The sequence below is a fragment of the Marmota flaviventris genome, chromosome 6, assembly GCF_047511675.1.
Source record: "Marmota flaviventris isolate mMarFla1 chromosome 6, mMarFla1.hap1, whole genome shotgun sequence".
Classification (NCBI taxonomy): domain Eukaryota; kingdom Metazoa; phylum Chordata; class Mammalia; order Rodentia; family Sciuridae; genus Marmota; species Marmota flaviventris.
In genome coordinates this window covers 11,655,917-11,672,414 of record NC_092503.1, presented here as the reverse complement: position 1 = coordinate 11,672,414, position 16,498 = coordinate 11,655,917, and the positions used below count along the sequence as shown (strand labels likewise).

Genomic DNA, 16,498 nt, shown 5'->3' with positions numbered 1-16,498 from the left:
TCCTTGGAAGACCAACGGAATCCCAGAGGTGCTGCCTCTGCTGGAAAAAACATTTGGAGATTCTCTCTGTAGAATTCAGGCAGCTTATTCTTTTTTAAAAACTAATTAATTTTATTTGTTTTAATGAGTTATACATGAGTGTAGAATGCACTTTGATACCTCATTTATAATGGAGTATAATTTCTCATTCTTCTGGTTAAACATAGACGTAGAATCCCACTGGTTGTATAGTTTATATGTACATAGAGTAGTAATATCTGATTCATTCTCCTATCCTTCCTACCCCCATTTCCCTCCATCTAAAGTAACTCTATTCTTCCCTAGCCCCTCCCCTATTGTGAATTAGCATCTGCATGTCTGAGAAAACATTTTTTGGCCTTTGGTTCTTTTGTGGATTGGCTTATTTCGCTTAGCATAATATTCTTCTTTCTCCAGCTTCATCCACTTACCAGCAAATGCCATAATTTCATTCTTCTTTAAGGCTGAGTAATATTCTATTGTATATATGTGTATATGTCACTTTTCTTTTTTTAAAATCATTCATCTGTTGAAGGGCACCTAAATTGGTTCCATAGTTTAGCTATTGTGAATTAAGCTGCTATAAGCATTGATGTGGCCGAATTACTGTAATATGCTGATTTTAAGTCGTTTGGGTATAAACCCAGAAGTGGGATAGCTGGGTCAAATGGTGGTTCCATTCCAAGTTTTCTGAGGACCCTCCGTACTGCTTTCCATAGTGGTTGTACCAATTTACATTTCCACCAGCAGTGTATGAGTGTACCTTTCCCCCCACATCCTTGTCAAAATTTGTTGTTGTTTATTAATTTTATTTGTTTCTCACTAATGGTCTTGATCTTTATGTCAGAAAAGAGGTGGGGGTGGAGAGTTGATAACTGCCTAAAATCTTAGAGAAGTTTTGATTTGCATTTCTCTAATTGCTAAAGATGTTGAACATTTTTTTCATACATTTGTTGGTGGATTGTATTTCTTCTGTGAAGAGTGTGTTCAGTTCCTTAGCCCATTTATTGTTTGGGTTATTATTATTTTGGTGTTTTTTGAGATTTTTATACATGCTGGAGATCAATGTTCTATCTGAGGTGTATGTGGTAAAGATTTCCTCCCGTTCTGTGGGCTCTCTCTTCATGTTATTGTTTCCTTTGTTGAGAAGCTTTTTAGTTTGAATCTGTCTCATTTATTGGTTCTGGATTTTACTTCTCGTGGCTCTAGGAGTCTTGTTAAGGAAGTCAGATCCTAAGTTGACATGGTGAAGATCTGGGCCTACTTTTTCTTCTGTTAGGCACAGGGTCTCTGGTCAAGTGCCAAGAGGATATGAAAAAAAAAAAAAAATCTAAAGGCATGTTTGAACATTGTGGAATAGGTACTCACTGGGGCGTCGCTCTTTGAAATCTTCATCGAGATACGGACAGTAACAGGACTTGAGATAGCTATGGCTTTGTGATATGCAAAGGAAAGCCCAAGCTGCATTTTAGATGCATTTGTTGACCCCGAGACTGATACATTTCATCTGCTCATTTACTAAGCCACTCATTCCCCACAGCCACGGGTCATAGGCTCTTTGCCACGCTGAACAAAGGCTTGTGCAGCAGAGTTTGTGCCCCAGCATGACAGGTGGGTAAGCAGGTGATTTCTGCACAGTGGGGTAAGTGCTGATCAGTCCGGGAGCTGGGAAGGCCAGGGGAGTTGTGTGTGCCACGGAAAGAAGTTTGGGCCTCTAACTGTAGGGGGCGGATGGTGTTGAAAGGTGTCGTGCTGGAGCGCAACAGGATGCGATGGATGCTTTAGCATTTTCCTCTGGCTGCTGTGTGGATGGGGGGAGGTGTGGAAATCCTCTAGGAGACTGCGGTGGACGGAGGAGAGGGGGCGCATGTGAGAGAGCCACTCAGGAAGTAGAAGCCAGAGGACTTAAGGACTACCTTGAGGCTCAAGATGAGGAAGGAGAAGGGTCCTCTCCTGTTTCCAGTACCCAGAGGAGGGGGCAGGGCAGGGCTGAAGATAACTTGGCCTGGGTCATGAGACTTAGAGGTGGCACACCCAGGGAGTGGAAGGTGGCTCTGGGGTTGAGAAGAGATGGACACTTGGCTTTTGTCAATGATACTGAAAGCCACAGAGTCACCCCCCAAGAAGAATATTGGAGATGCAGAGGTGAGGACCTTTCCCAGAGCCCTGAGGATCACCAGTATGTCCCAGGAGTGGGCAAAGGTAGAGGAACTCGGCACAGGGGCCAAGGGTCAGCCTGTGAGGCTGAGGGCTGAGAGGGGGCTGGGGAGCAGGGGGATCCAATAGAGAATGGAGCCTCAAGACGTTGCATGGTTTGTTCTTATTTGCAATACTGAGGATTGAACCGAGAGCCTCACCCGTGCTAAGCCATGCGCTCTACCACTGAGTTACATCCCCAGTCCTCTTTATTTTTCATTTTGAGGCAGGATCTCGCTATGTTGAATGTGGGATCCTCCTGCTTCAGCCTTTCAAGTAGTTGGTGAGCACCACCATGCCTGGCTTCATCCTCATTTTAGATTTGGTGATACATGAAAGATGTTACTAAGGAGGACTGTAGTCTGTAGTCAGCAGAATTAAAATTCTTATTTACTGTTAGGAAGTAAGTCAGTTTGATATTGGCTCCCTTGTGTAAATTGGTAGTTATCATGTCCCAAATCTGTGGCTGACATTTATTTAGAGATTAAAGGACTTTCTCAGGGATCACCCAGTTTTAGCTGGTGCCTGGCACTTCTCTTGTTCCAGGGGGACAGTACTTCTGCAGAAGGGCCTGAATCAATAGCCAAGTCCCACTTTGTGTGACTGTGATATGATACCAGTGTTTCCACTTCAGCTTGATTTCCTCTTGTTTAAGTCCCCCTCCTCAGGGTGGATTTGTGTGCTTAACCTGGGTTTAAAGAGCAAGGAACGGAGGTTCAGGGTCACACCCACCGCAGCCAAAATGAGGGCCAAGTTCCTCTGCTCTCAGCAAGCTGCCCCACGTCCCCGTAATTAAGAGTCTGCGGTGATTTCCACTTCAAACGCAGCGTCTCCCTACCTGCCATAGAGCCCTTAGAAGAGTTTGGGACCTTCCCATGGGGCACAGTGGGAGTGCTTCTCAGCCCAGTGCTCATTAGCACCTTTCATCCCCAAGATGAAAGCTCCTCCAGACATCAGTCATCCCCACAAAATCCCTTTGAGGCAGAAGGTGGGAGCACCGTGCCTTCCCCAGGGTGACTCGCCAGCAGCCCAGCACTGGGATCACAGTGCCCACTGGTGATCCGAACCAGACGCACCACGGCGATGCCAGGCCCTGGCCAACTCTCACTCCTGATCCCAATCAGGCCCCATCAACCAGTGATGGCATCGTGGAGCAGCTGAGGTGGCTCCTGGGAACTCATTCAAAGAAAATTCCTGATGACAGACTCAACAGCGAGCTCTCTTTTCCCCTTATCAGTTAGTGGACTTCCAGTCCTTTGTAAGATACTGTACCGTGACTTTATCTGCTAAGGCTTAAGAATATTAACCTTATTGAATTAATGTAATAATAAGCTTATATAAAATGTTTTTTCCAAAATTTTCATTATTGATGTCCTTTTCTCGTCTGTTGTCTTATGGGACTCAGGGGCTTCTAGTTCTTAAAATGTGATTGATGTGCTTTGTCTTCAGAGCCATTTGCAGTGCTGTTTGAAGTGGGCATCACTTCAGAGGGTTGTCAGTAGAGGGAAATGGGACCTCCAGCATTCATCCGTGACCATGGCCTGGGAAGTTCAAGGAGGGGGCAGCTGGCAGACCTGTGAACGAGGAAGGGGCCTCCGGGCTGTTCTGCAGAGGGTGGTGGGTGCAGCTCTAATGGTGGACAAGGTGGTGGGGTGGGACCAGGACCCTGCCTCCCCCTGGTGGCCCTCTTACTGAGGGAGGGAATCTGTGTGAGGGAATAGGGGAGATGGAATTAAATGTTCAAGTTGGATGAAGTCAAAAGAAGGATCCTCTGTGTAGTTAGCACAGAACACTGTTAAAACCATGCTCATTACCATAGGAATATCAGTAGTGCAGAGGAATTCTGTAATCACTATTAGGACTAAAGACTAAACAGGACATTGGCCTTTTTGTGTCATTACTTTGGAACTAAAAAAAAAAGAGCAACTACATTTTCAAGAAAACCTTCATCCCTTGCCTTTATTTTAGATTTCTTGGGGGGTCGAGGCTATAATGACTACATCTCTACTTTCCATGCCTGATGCCATTGGGGAGTCCCTAGGGCTTTTAATGAGGTGAAAAGAAGGTTTCACAAAAGAGTTAGTACAGAGGAAAGTGAAGGAGAGAACGTACATGGTAAAGATAGTTAGTGGGGCCAAAAGCAGCACTTGTCAGGAGGGAGCATGGTGGGGTCAAGGCTTGAAGCCAGGCAGAATTTAGGGCAGAGCTTGAAGGAGCTGATAGTACAGATGCCCCTTAACTTAGGAAGGGAGTTACATTCCAAGTAAGTCCATCATAAGTTGGAAAATGTCCTTAAGTTGAAAATGCATCTAACGCACCTAACATGTCAAACATCATGGTCCAGCCTCGCCTATCCAAGATGTGCTCAAAACACTCGTCAGTCCAGAGTTGGGCAAAAGCATCTCACACGAAGACTTCTTTATAATCAAGTATTGCATGGCTCATGTAATTTATGGAATACTGTACCTGAAGTGGAGACCAGAATGGTTCTGTGGGTCCACGTTTGCACCATGGTAAAATCACAAACTCTTAAGTCAAACCCTCCTTAAGTCTAGGACTTAATTGGGTGGGGGGGGGGGTGCATAATGGTGATGGAGTTTCTTAGGATGGGTTAAAAGCTGGGAGTGGGTGGAGCTTTTGCTCAGGGGCCTGACACTGGTTCAAATTATATTCCTAGGCTGTATCCCTGTAATGTGTTTCATGTAATAAAAATCAATGCACATATGTGTTGCTCCCCTCTCCCTTGACATCTGTAGCCCTTTTAAATTGAGGTTTTTCATTATTCATGCTCATGAAATAACAGATAATAAAACATCTAAGGGAAGTTGGTTGCTAATTTCCTGCTGAAGTAATTAGAATCAAAGTTCTGAAATTCTTTCAATAGAAGAAAATTCTGTGGTCATGGTTGTTAAGGGAAGTACACATGATTTAGAACTAGTAATCATCACTTGATGCTAATTTGTGTGAATGTGCTAATTTGGTAATGGGAGAAGGTGAGGATTGATTGCTGAATTGTTGACCACAGGAAGAGCAAAATCCTGAATATATGATGTAAATAAACCCTGCCTCCCCCCCCCTTTTTTTTTACATCTCTGCTACTGGGTATTTGAAACTCTTATCTTTGCCCCAAATTCTTTTATTTCATATACATAAAGTTTATATTTAAATTTGTCATGATTTATGCTAGTTTCTGAACTTTCCCATATTTTATTGTACTTTGGGCCAGAAGGTCAGTAGGAAGTTATTTATTCTACAAAATCCTAAAGCGTGCTCAATACTCTGCTTAGTGATGGGTAAATTTTTCAGTTTTGAAGGACAGCTCTCCTATGGGCTTAGTCTTAGGCTAAGCAAAGGAAGGGACTTGGGGTAACTTGCCGATTCAGGAGGCCACTGCCGTTGCCTAGAATGGAGGAAGCGTCAAGGCTGCAATTAGTTCATTACTTTTGATTTTAGATAGTTATGAGATTATTTAAATATTTTACTAGAGATATAAAAATCATCCCCAAGTCTATTCAGGTTTCTCAATTTATGTTTTCCCTTAAACTTATAATTCACTCACCTACTTGCTTCCTGGAGAAATATTTTTTTGAGAAATGTTTCACGGTATTTGTTAGTAACGGACATTTCAGCCTGGCCTTGGCATTACTGAGCCGTCCTGCTAACCTGGAGCTTGCTAAGAATAATTCAAAGTTTTTATTAGTGCTGCGTACTGCGGGAGACTGCCTGATTTCATGGTGGGATCCCTGAAACCAGGGCGGGAGGAGAGAGCTCATGTTCGTTAGTGAATATTTAATAATTGACCTAGAACCTGTGTCAGATAATACAGAGATTTTTCTCATTTTGTATTCTTAAGAGTCCCAGGAGGTGCATATAATCATTTTCCTTTTGCACGAAGGGAAATGGGTTGTAGAGAGTGATCAACCACCCAGAGTTGGGGACCAGCAAGGGGCAGATCTGGGGTTTGTGCTGGGCTCCTCCTGGTCCAGGTTGGGGCATGCGCACTGGCATTCTTTCAAGTGAGCGCTCCTCTATGTTTCGAGCACACTTCAGAATCCCCCAGTTTGTTTTCATCCGTACCACCCACTTTCCAGCTGAAGCTCATTTGGTTTTGAGTGACAGAGACAGCCTAGTGCCTGTGGGAAGGGCTCTTTGCTCCTTGGCTCCTGACTTGCTTTTTGGGTTGTCTTCTCAATAATGAAGTGCGAGTGACAGCCCGGACTTTGGTGGCCTCCAGCATCTGCTGCTTTCCCCATGCTCACCTCACGCGGTGTCCCACGCCGTGTCCTCCTGCCTTTGATGGTCTCAGGCTTCCTGGCCCCTCTTTGTCCATGCTGTTCTTGTGAACCTGAAGCAGCTGCCTGGTTCCTCATGTCCAACTGGGACACATTCTTCAGGGCGGGATCAGCCAGCAAGCCTTTGTGCCTCTGCCCAGCCTGACATCATCTGCCCCTGTGTGAGCTCTCTCCCGTGGGAGGTGCTCCCTGGCATCCCCCAACAGGCCTCTGGTGGACGTCATTCCTGGCAATCTTCATTGAGGGCAGGGCAGTCTGCTCTTGTTTGATGGGTGCCATATCCGCCTTTATCTCTTTGGAAATGGATTCCATGCATGCTCCAAATCTTTTGTAAAGTTCTGTGCTTTTTTCCATCATAGGAGTTGATGCTTTCCTCTAGGTATGTGTTATTCAGCTTTTAAGCTGGATCCAAACTTTTTCTTCCCCTAGTTCAACTTAGTCACGGCCACTGGAAACTCTGTTTCAGCCAGAGTTAAGGGATATTGTTTTGGTTTTGGTGAACCAAGGCCAGCAGCACCTGGCATGCTCCTTCACAGCACCATCTTGCTGCCATCCCAGTGTATCCGGACTCTTTATAAGTTGCCTTTTCTCCCCTCCTACTTCTGGGCCCTCCAGTGAGTGGTGGTGGGCCTGATTTGTCCCTGTGGGGCATGTTCCAGTGTCCGGCACAGCACCTTCCGGGTTCCTAGGTGTGAAATGAGTTTCTGGTCGGCTGTGGCCAGTGCAGCTGGAAGTTCAGATGTGCACAGTGGGAACCTTCAGGCAGATCCCAGCTCTGGCTTAGTATAAAATGTTCCTGAGGTTGGTTTGCTTCTTGGGTCGTTTCAATTTGCTCATCACGGTGGCAGGAGACAGGAACAGCCGTGTGATCTCCAGGAGCTCTGACACCAGATCATTCAGTGAACCCAAATCAGAGTAGCCTTCTGTCAAGTGTTTTTCTCACCTTCCAGAAAGGCATCATTATCTGAGCCTGTTAGCATTGTTTAAAAGCTTATCTCTGATTTCCTTACGTTGACACAAGTATCCCAAAGACCCCAGTGAGCTAAGACCTCTGTATCTCATGTGTACTCTTTGTTGATTGGAGGAAATGAAAATATTTATAAAGTGTGTTTAAAAGAGAATTTATTACAAAGCCGACAGATTCTCTATTTTTAGAAATAAAGCTATATATTCTGCAGAAAACTTCATGAACATAGATTTTCTTTTTCCTGAGTATTTGACTTTAAACAAAAGTTTAGTTTAAAAAAGATGACATCTTCAAGTGTCAAGGATGGCATCTTTTAACTTTTGGTGACATAAAAGTTTAAAAAGAGCATCTGAAATAGTGTTTCACATCCTGACCAACATCTCCTGCTCTGGGACAAACCTGGGAGAATCACAGTTGAAGCAGTTTTGAAGCGTTCCCTGGAATGAACTCGGTGCCTCTGGCCAGGGTCACAGCATTGACTTTCTCAGCTGTTTTAATGACCAACAGCGAGAGAGAGAGAGTGATTGGAAAAAGGCAAGAATGAGCGAGTCAAGGCTCATTATTTCCTGGATGTCCACAGTGAGCGGCTAGTCAGGAAGAAGTTCTTTGGGCATGGACTTATTAGCTTGTTCCTTCCTGGAGGAAGGAAAAATGGAACAGCTCTGAAAAGTTTAGGATGGTAGAACATTCCCGTCATCCGCAGTGTCATCTGTGGCTGGCTGCAGCAGGAATACCTGCTAGGACACACCTTTCCAGATTCTCCTTAAGTCCAGGGATTCTGGGACCATAGAAATGACCACAGCATCATTGACTCGCTCACTCCTGCCTTTTCCCAGTCACTCTCTCTCTTGCTGTTGGTCATTAAACGGTCTTCATCTTCAAGGCATCTTGAAGGGATCGTCCGTGACACTGCACATATGATAAAGCAGCCCTCGGGGGAAAAAGCCACAGAGTTCTTTTCTATACCGTGCCACTTTTCCGAAGTCACGTCTGGCGGTGGAATGAGATCGTATGAGCCTTTGGAGAGAGTGTCTGGCCCAGGCTCAGTTGGCTCAGCTCTGAGAACAAGCTAGGGTCCCCACCTTTTGATCAATTTTTAGGAACCACCCTCACAGGGCCCAGGCAGGCAGATGCCACCTCTCTTCCTGGCTCCATGATATCAGGTTCCCCAGAGTCACTCATTCCTCAAGTATCTGCTGAGGACCATTGAATACATCCTTCAGTAGAGGTGGCTCAGGTTTGAACACACTCCCGATACAGAAGTGTTTGAATTTGTCTCATACCAGTGTTTTTATTTTATTTTATTTTTTAACGTTTTTTTTTAGTTGTAGATGGACACAATACTTTCCCTTTGTTTGTTTATTTTTATGTGGTGCTGAGGATCAAACCCAGTGCCTCACACGTGGTAGGCAGACGCTGTACCACTGAGCCACAACCCCAGCCCCGTACCTGCGTCTTCTGGTGCTCACCTGACAGATGTGTTCCCTGCTTCAAGATGGACAGACCTCTTGCTTGTGTTTCATTCCGCTGGGAGACTGCCTTTGTGAAGTGCTGTGTGGTGCTCATTAGATACGTGACGATTCCTCCTGGGTCTCATTTGCCCTCCTCTTTCATTCTTAGGCTTCTTCAGTGTTGAAAAGGAGCACTTGGCTCAGCCTGAAAATGGTGTAAAAACCAGGCTGTTCCCACCGGGGTGGGGTGGGGGGGGCCTTGTCCCCACCTCTCCCGGAGCTCCTGTAGCTGTGAAGACGGGTACTTTGCCTGTCACGGAGGGAGCCTTGCTATGCCTGGCACTGTGTTGACAAAGCTCAGGAGGTGAGGAATAGAGAGACTGTGGAAGGACACGTCGGGGAGATGCCCCGCTGCTTTGTGACGCCCCCTCCGCCTCCACACAAGCACCCAGTTACATTTGCTTGTGGATCTTACTTCTCTTTTCTTCCCTCTTCTCTTTGAAAAGCTGCTTGGAATGATGGTGGGATGGTTTTCAGTATCAACAGGGATAAAAATAGAAATGGAGATGGGCAAAATGGTGGCAGCACAGGAGGAAGAGGGAGGTTGGGATTTACTGCTCGGGCTCCGTGCAGTTGTAAGCATCTCATGTAAAAGGGATTTTTGGCCTCATCCCTGTTTTCCACAGGTCTAGCATCCTGCTGCGTGTGGGGTATGTGTTTCAAACACGACGTAAAACTAAATGTGTGTACTTCTAGGGTGGGAGGCATGGATGCCACAGTCCATTTGGAAGTGACAAGGCATCACCACAGTTCTCTAGTGGAGAGGGTCATTTCCCATCACCCACCGAGTTCTCTCAACCACGTAGTTGAGGGCTTTTCCTTATCTAGAAGCTGAAATTCAGACACCAGTGCTACATTGATGTCTTTTGTCTCAACAAGGGATCGGATGAGATTCTTAGAAGTATGTGCTCATGTGGTGGAAAATGTGGTGGAAGGTGACAGGTGGGTCCCAGTATTGAAGGAAACTGAATCTGATGCTAGATAGGAAGCCTTGGGGCTTCAAGGCAAGCACCCAAGTGCACACTTCTTGACCCAGGCCTGACAGTCCCCAGGGTTACATCATGGCTGTACTGAAGGTTGATGCAGCTCCCAGGGAAGGAGCACGGACTGTCCACCCCCTCCAGAAGAGGAGTGTCACAGGATTCGTAGAACACTTCAAAAACATTCATAGGATCCTAGTGAGGAAAGACCCATTCTGATCTTCCAAGGGCACTGAATGTGGGCAGTTTTTGTTGTGCGGTTTTATTATTCTCATATTTGAGTCTACTTGAAGACTGGGACAGGGGTAGTTCCAACAGCATCTTACCCCCCTGGACCATAATCCAGGCTGATGGCCGAAGTGACAGATGGCTTATTTGTTCACAGTCTGTGCAAAACCCTAAGCAAGCTCTCAGGCACCTTTATACCCAACACTCAGCATAGTGCCTTGAACACAATAATTGTTCAGCAAGTACTTCTTGAATTAAATTTAATTAACTCAGTAAACCCTATACCTAGGTGCTCAAGCCACAGTGTGCTAACTTTTGCACCCTTGAATTTTATCTCTGGATACACGAACCCTTGTGGGAATCCCGGGAAGACTTATTGTAAATAGAAGCTCAGTTGGCTGATGTGACCCTACCATAGGGAATACAGTGGACCAAATGGATACACCTTGTTCTGCCTCCAGCTGTTCATGTTTCACATGAGCCATTTCATGACAAGGGCCCCGTTGTAACTTGATTGACAGTAAGTAGTCGGTACTGGGCTCCATGTATATAGATGGGGAGGATAGACTGAAACTTGCTATTTTCATTGTAATGAGTCATCTCTTTGTCATGAAGGGCAGTTTCTCTCACATTCTGTAGTCCGCTGGGGGACTCCACGGTTTCCCTTTGTGGAGGGAAACATCTGATCCCCTGGCTTTTTGTGCAGGAACACTGTGCTAGTGTTGGTGGGAGAGACAGGTGGAGACTGTCATGGACAGTGGACGGCACGTCATGCTGTCGTCTTACCAAATGCCCGGACTCAGTTGCAGAGTTTGGTTCATTATGTCCCTGAGTCTCTAAGGGCCCTGAGATACTAAATCATTCCTGAGGGTGGAGATTCTGGAAGTGCTCAGTCACTCAGTTAGACCCAACAGACCTGGGTCATAGGAGGGGTTAATGGCAGCCAGAGTCATCTTTCTCACTCCCAGGCCTGGAGTGGGTTCCACATACCATGTTGTTTTGCGTCTCTAGCACTGAGAAGCTGCCCAGCTGGTAACAAGGCTGAAGTGACCCAGAAATATGAGGTTTTTTTTTTTTTTTTTTAAATTCCAGGAGATGCTGATTGCAAAGAGGATATATCTTGAAGAAGGTGTGAATCTCAGAGTGAAATATCTCAGTGAGAATTGTTCTTTTTTGCCTAGTTGGGGGCAAGGTAGGAGAGAACAGGTCCTAAGGACACAGGTGAAGTAGGCACCTGACCATTCTCTTCTCTGTCAACTTTGACTGGTTACTGTGGATAGTTGTGCTGGCTGCTGTGGGCTCTTGCTCTTGTCTGACAGTGGAAGTTCTGCAGACTGAGGGCCTCTGAACTTGGTCCAGGCCTTGACAGCTTATGGAATGACGAGTAGAGCAGTTCTTTATGGATGGTCTTCCCTTCTTAAAAATTTAACTTTTATACTTTGTGATATAGCTGAAGGAGTGGGCCACAGCTTTGGGAGAGGGCGTGGGGACAGAATTTTGAACATTATAAAAATCTAACCTCTTTTCATCTCAGAAAACTTCACGGGGAGCCAGGTGTGGTGGAGCCTGCCTGTAATCCCAGTGGCTCAGGAGGGCTTTAAGCCCTCAGCAACTTAGTGAGAGCCTAAGCCACCTAATGAGACCCTGTCTCAAAATAAAAAGGGCTGGGGATGTAGCTCAGTGGTAAAGTGCCCCTGGGTTCAATGCCTAGTACCCTGTCCCCCAACCAAAAACAAAAAAGGGAGAAAAATGTAAGGTGTGATCATGTTGACTTGCAGTGGTTTCGTGGTGGCAAGCAGCCACTTGGGCTTCCAGGTCTGCCTGGCATGAGTGACACATATCAATGAATAACTGTTCAAACCTGGTGTCTGCTTGCTGCTCTAGGCACAAGCATGCTCTTACAACTAATGCGTGGAATGGCTGGAGTGTCATTACAGATGTATTTACCTGGCACTTCCTTGCATCTCATAGATCACATGGTCATGAGACACTGCTGCCCCTTTTCATAGCTAATTCTCCTTCACACATGGCCTTCATTGGCAGCTATACCCCGTCTGCATTTGGTGCAGTGGATCATAGACAACCAGGTGACAGTTGTGTCTGTGTGACAGAGGGATGCAGAAGGAATGTGGAGAGATTGTGAGAAAGAGTCTGGGATTCACAGAGGGATACTCTTGGCAGCCACTAATTTGTCACACTGGGGACAGAACTGATATCACTGTTTGGAGAACCGAGTCCCAGTTCTTTCCCACTCCCTGTGTGACAGGTCAGATGGATCTTTTTTAGGCCTTGCTTTCTTCATCTACGAAATGAATGGGGTTGAAGTCAGTGTTCCCTAAGCAAATTCTATAATCCTGCCTAAAATCTCTTCGATCCTACATGATTAGTAGCTAAACCGCAACTTTCCCTTTACTTTTAACCTAGGTGGTGGTGATGGGATGGAAAAGCAGGCTAGTCTAAAGTGAAATCATGTCCTAAGAGCAGTTTGATGATCAGTTCTTCCATCAGCCCATTTATTCTGTACTTATTAATGAGCTAATAAGGAGCTCACATAAGGAGCCGTGCTAGACACAAGGCGAACAGACTTAAGACGAGCCCTTCACTTTCCAAACAATTAAAATAGGGTAAAGGAGAGAAACAAGTGAAACAGCATCGTAGGGCTTGCCTCTGTTGGGTGGGGTGGGGAGGTGGAGGAAGGACGGAAGACCCTGAGTTTGGGGGAGGAGGGAAGGCCTTTAAGCTGGGTCTCAGGTGATTGGGAGTCCTCCAGGGAGACATTCCCAGTAGGGAACAGTGTATGCAAAGGAAGAGAAAATGAATTGTCACAGTCACGAAATGGCAAAGCATTCAGAAGGAATATGTGGAAGCTCTGTCATGTAACATGCTTAAGACAATATTATCATCACTGGAAAAATAAAATGTGGTAGATCTTCTATTTTACGGATTTTTGGTTCGTAAATAAATATCAGGCCATCAGTAAAATATGACAGTTCTTGATTTTCCAAATATTATCAGTGATGTATTTAGATGGACTCTTACAACTTAAAAATATTTTGTCTCTACTGAATTAATAAAGTGAATTAAAATTTCTTGTCAATGTGAGATGTTTTCTTCTGAGGTGTTCTTGACTGGATATATTAGATTTCTGAACTTTTTCCCTAATTGTGTCATGGTGAGCAGATCAGGCCCTCTTGTGACTTTCAGTTCTCACCTGTAGGGTGAGGGAATTAGGTGGTTTCTAATTTTTTTTAAATATTTTTTTTAGTTGCAGATGGACACGATATCTTTATTTTTATTATTTTGATGTGGTGCCGAGGATTGAACCCAGGGCCTCATGTGTGCGAGGCAAGCGCTCTACCACTGAGCTACAACCCCAGCCTGGGAATTAGGTGGTTTTAAAAGGTCCACACCGTTCTGATAGTCAGATGCGATAAGTGAAAATCACACCTCCACCACGTCTGGTTGTGTAGGTGTGTTTGCACAGCTTGTGATCACCAAGGAGATCCCAGCAGCAACTATTTGTAATCGGAGTCCAGGGGTGGTTTATTGCTGTTCTGAACATTTCACATGACTCACCCGCTTTATTAAGTACTTTTCATGCGTTATTCCATTAAATACTTACAGTCAGGTAGATAGTATCATTTCCATTTTATAGTTAAAGAGACCAGAAGTTCAGTCCATCTAAATAATCACTCAGCTAGTTGTACGGAAGCTTTGGTGTGCATGCCCATGTCCATCTGCGGTTCCGAAGTCAGAATGCTCTATGAAGGACTGTGGCTGCACAGCACATCAGTTCTGCCCTCATGAGGTACAGCGTGAGCACCCCAATCCATACATCCAAAATCAGATAAACTCTAAAATCCGAACTTTTTGATCATCATTTATGCATTCAAGAAGTTTTGGGTTTGGGATCATTTGGGATTTTGAATTTTTGAAACGGGTATGCTCACCTGATCTCATCCAAGCAAATACTCCCCAAGAGTTGAAAAACTCTGAAATCTAAAACATTTCTGGTCCCAAGCATTTTGGACAAGAAATGCTCCATCTGTATCTTGTGTATGCCTCAGACTTGATATTATACCTTATAAAAAGATAAGCCCCTCTCACTGACAGCAATCTGTTTCACATTTAAAACAATTAAAAAAAAAAAAAGGAAGTACTATCTGGTGTGTTGATTAATGGGCCCATGCATTTTCACACGTCCCTGGGGAGCAGATCAAACATAGGGAGGAGGCATTATTCTCCATAATCTGAGAGGACTTAGACCTGTTTAATGAGTAATGAAACTTGCTCCTTTGACACCACTCATTTGCATTTGGATTCTGCTCCAGAATCCATGATAACTGTTTAAGACATGCTGGTTCTTACTGGGGCCTTGGCTGGTCTTTCTGTGTGTGGGAGGTGGAGGCGGAGGAATCATTCCCTACCTTGGCCTACTTGCTATCTCAGAGAGCCATTTCCTGATCTTCCAATTTAAATTAGTCATTTGTCACTCTTATTACCCATCTGTCTCTACACTGCATATTTCACTCTGTTTTTTTTTTCCCATATTTTTTCCCTTCTATTTATTTTGACTGCTTTTCCCCATTTGAATGAAGCTCATGGGAGCAGAGACTTTCTTATTCACGTTTATATTTCCAGCTAGCTCTTGGAGTAGTGGCGTGATCATGGTAGGCACTCCCTGCCTGCCTGCCTGCCTGTCTGTCTGTCTAATCTATCAGTCTATCATTTATCTGCCCATCACCTGCCTGTGGATAGCTATCTCTTTTTTAGTTACCTGAATATCTTTATTATCTCTCCTGTCTGCCTGTTTTCTCCCTCTCATGCCTGTTCTGTGTGTGTCTTTCCTCTCTCGCTTGCCCTCTCTTTCCTCCATATAGGTCTGTTTATAAATGTGAAGGGATGGGATGAAGCAGTAAATCTGCTTCTTCACTCAGGATGTGGGAAGATCCCTTTGTTTTCTTTATAGTCAATCACTTGCCCTTTGATTTCTCTTTTAGATCCCCTCTTTTTTGTATCAAGTCCAAGATACAGCAGAGTGCTGAGAAATTGAGAAATTTAATTACAAAATTCTAATTTTGAAAAATTGTTTCTCACTCCTTCTGTGTGTTTATTTTCTCTTGCCAGGGCTGTGTATTTGAATGACAAAGATTCCTCCTCCGCCAGCTGGTTCTTCATGGAGGAATGAATGAATGAGTGCCCCAAGTGTGCTCTGTCTACACCTCCTGTGCGGGTAAGTTGAAGGCCCCGCGTGTCTCAAAGGCGGTAAGAGTCTGTGTCAGTCTCCATCCCTGATGGATTGCCACATTCCTGGGTAGCTGTTAACTGCTTTTTGACTGAGGATTTGAGTGAGGAAGGCCAGTGTGGATACCTCCGTGCTTGTCATTGAGGATGCTGTGGCAACAAGGCACCAAACCTGAGCAGATTCTTACTGAGTCTGACATTATGTTACCTCTAAACAGGAAGATGTCTAACATTCCTGGGTATTGGCAAATATAGTACCTATGAAAGCTAGAAATATTGATGATAATTGGTAACTTGTGGGTTGACTGACCTTTTTGATCACCTGCATTGGGCTAATAAAGAGGGATTTAATTAGACTTGGAAAGATGTTTATGTTTTAATGAAGAACCTCAAGTCTAGATTTATTTGGAGTTAGATTGAGTTTTTTGAATTCTCATCTATGGTATCTCCTGGTTTAGTGACACCAGGCAGTTTATTTAACCTGTTGGTGCCTCAGTTTCTTCTTATTAAAATGGGTGGAATACAAATATTTTTCTCTTAAAAGTGATTAGGATTAAATATGTTAATGTATGTGTGACATGATTTTTTATATTTACTAGTACTCAGAGCTTTATATATTTAATATGTCAACTGGGTTTAAAAAATTATATCTGGGTACTGTTCATCAAAAGTCAGTTCAGGCCTGGGGTTGTGGCTCTGTGGTAGAGGGCTTGTCTAGCATGTGTGAAGCACTGCATTCGATCCTCAGCACCACATAAAAATAAAGGTATTGTGTTCATCTACAACTAAAAATATTTTTTAAAAAGCCAATGCATTTGTGTGGAAAATTTGTTTTGCATTGAAAACAACAGTCTGTTCCTGGGATCAGCTGAAAGAACAGGTTTGATCATATTGATTATACTGTCAATAAGTTATAACAACACTACTGATAGCACATACGTCATTCTCTACGTGTATAGCAATACTGTTGTCTTGCTATCAGACAGACTTGGTTTGAGGTTTTCAGTTGTAGTAGTTTTGTGGTCTTCAGCAAATTAGTTCCAAGGCCTCAGCTGCTTCTTC

The 16,498-nt window shown here is 44.5% G+C and overlaps 1 protein-coding gene across 2 annotated transcripts in view; it reads left to right on the top strand.

The window, feature by feature from the left end:
- The window catches only part of Tiam2 (TIAM Rac1 associated GEF 2), a 232,700-nt gene that overhangs the window by 91,307 nt on the left and 124,895 nt on the right, over positions 1 to 16,498 (top strand). For both annotated transcript variants that reach the window (XM_071612884.1, XM_071612883.1), the window contains exon 3: positions 15,320 to 15,425. The gene's annotated coding sequence lies outside the window, so the exon portion shown is untranslated. The remainder of the gene's footprint in view (positions 1 to 15,319; positions 15,426 to 16,498) is intronic.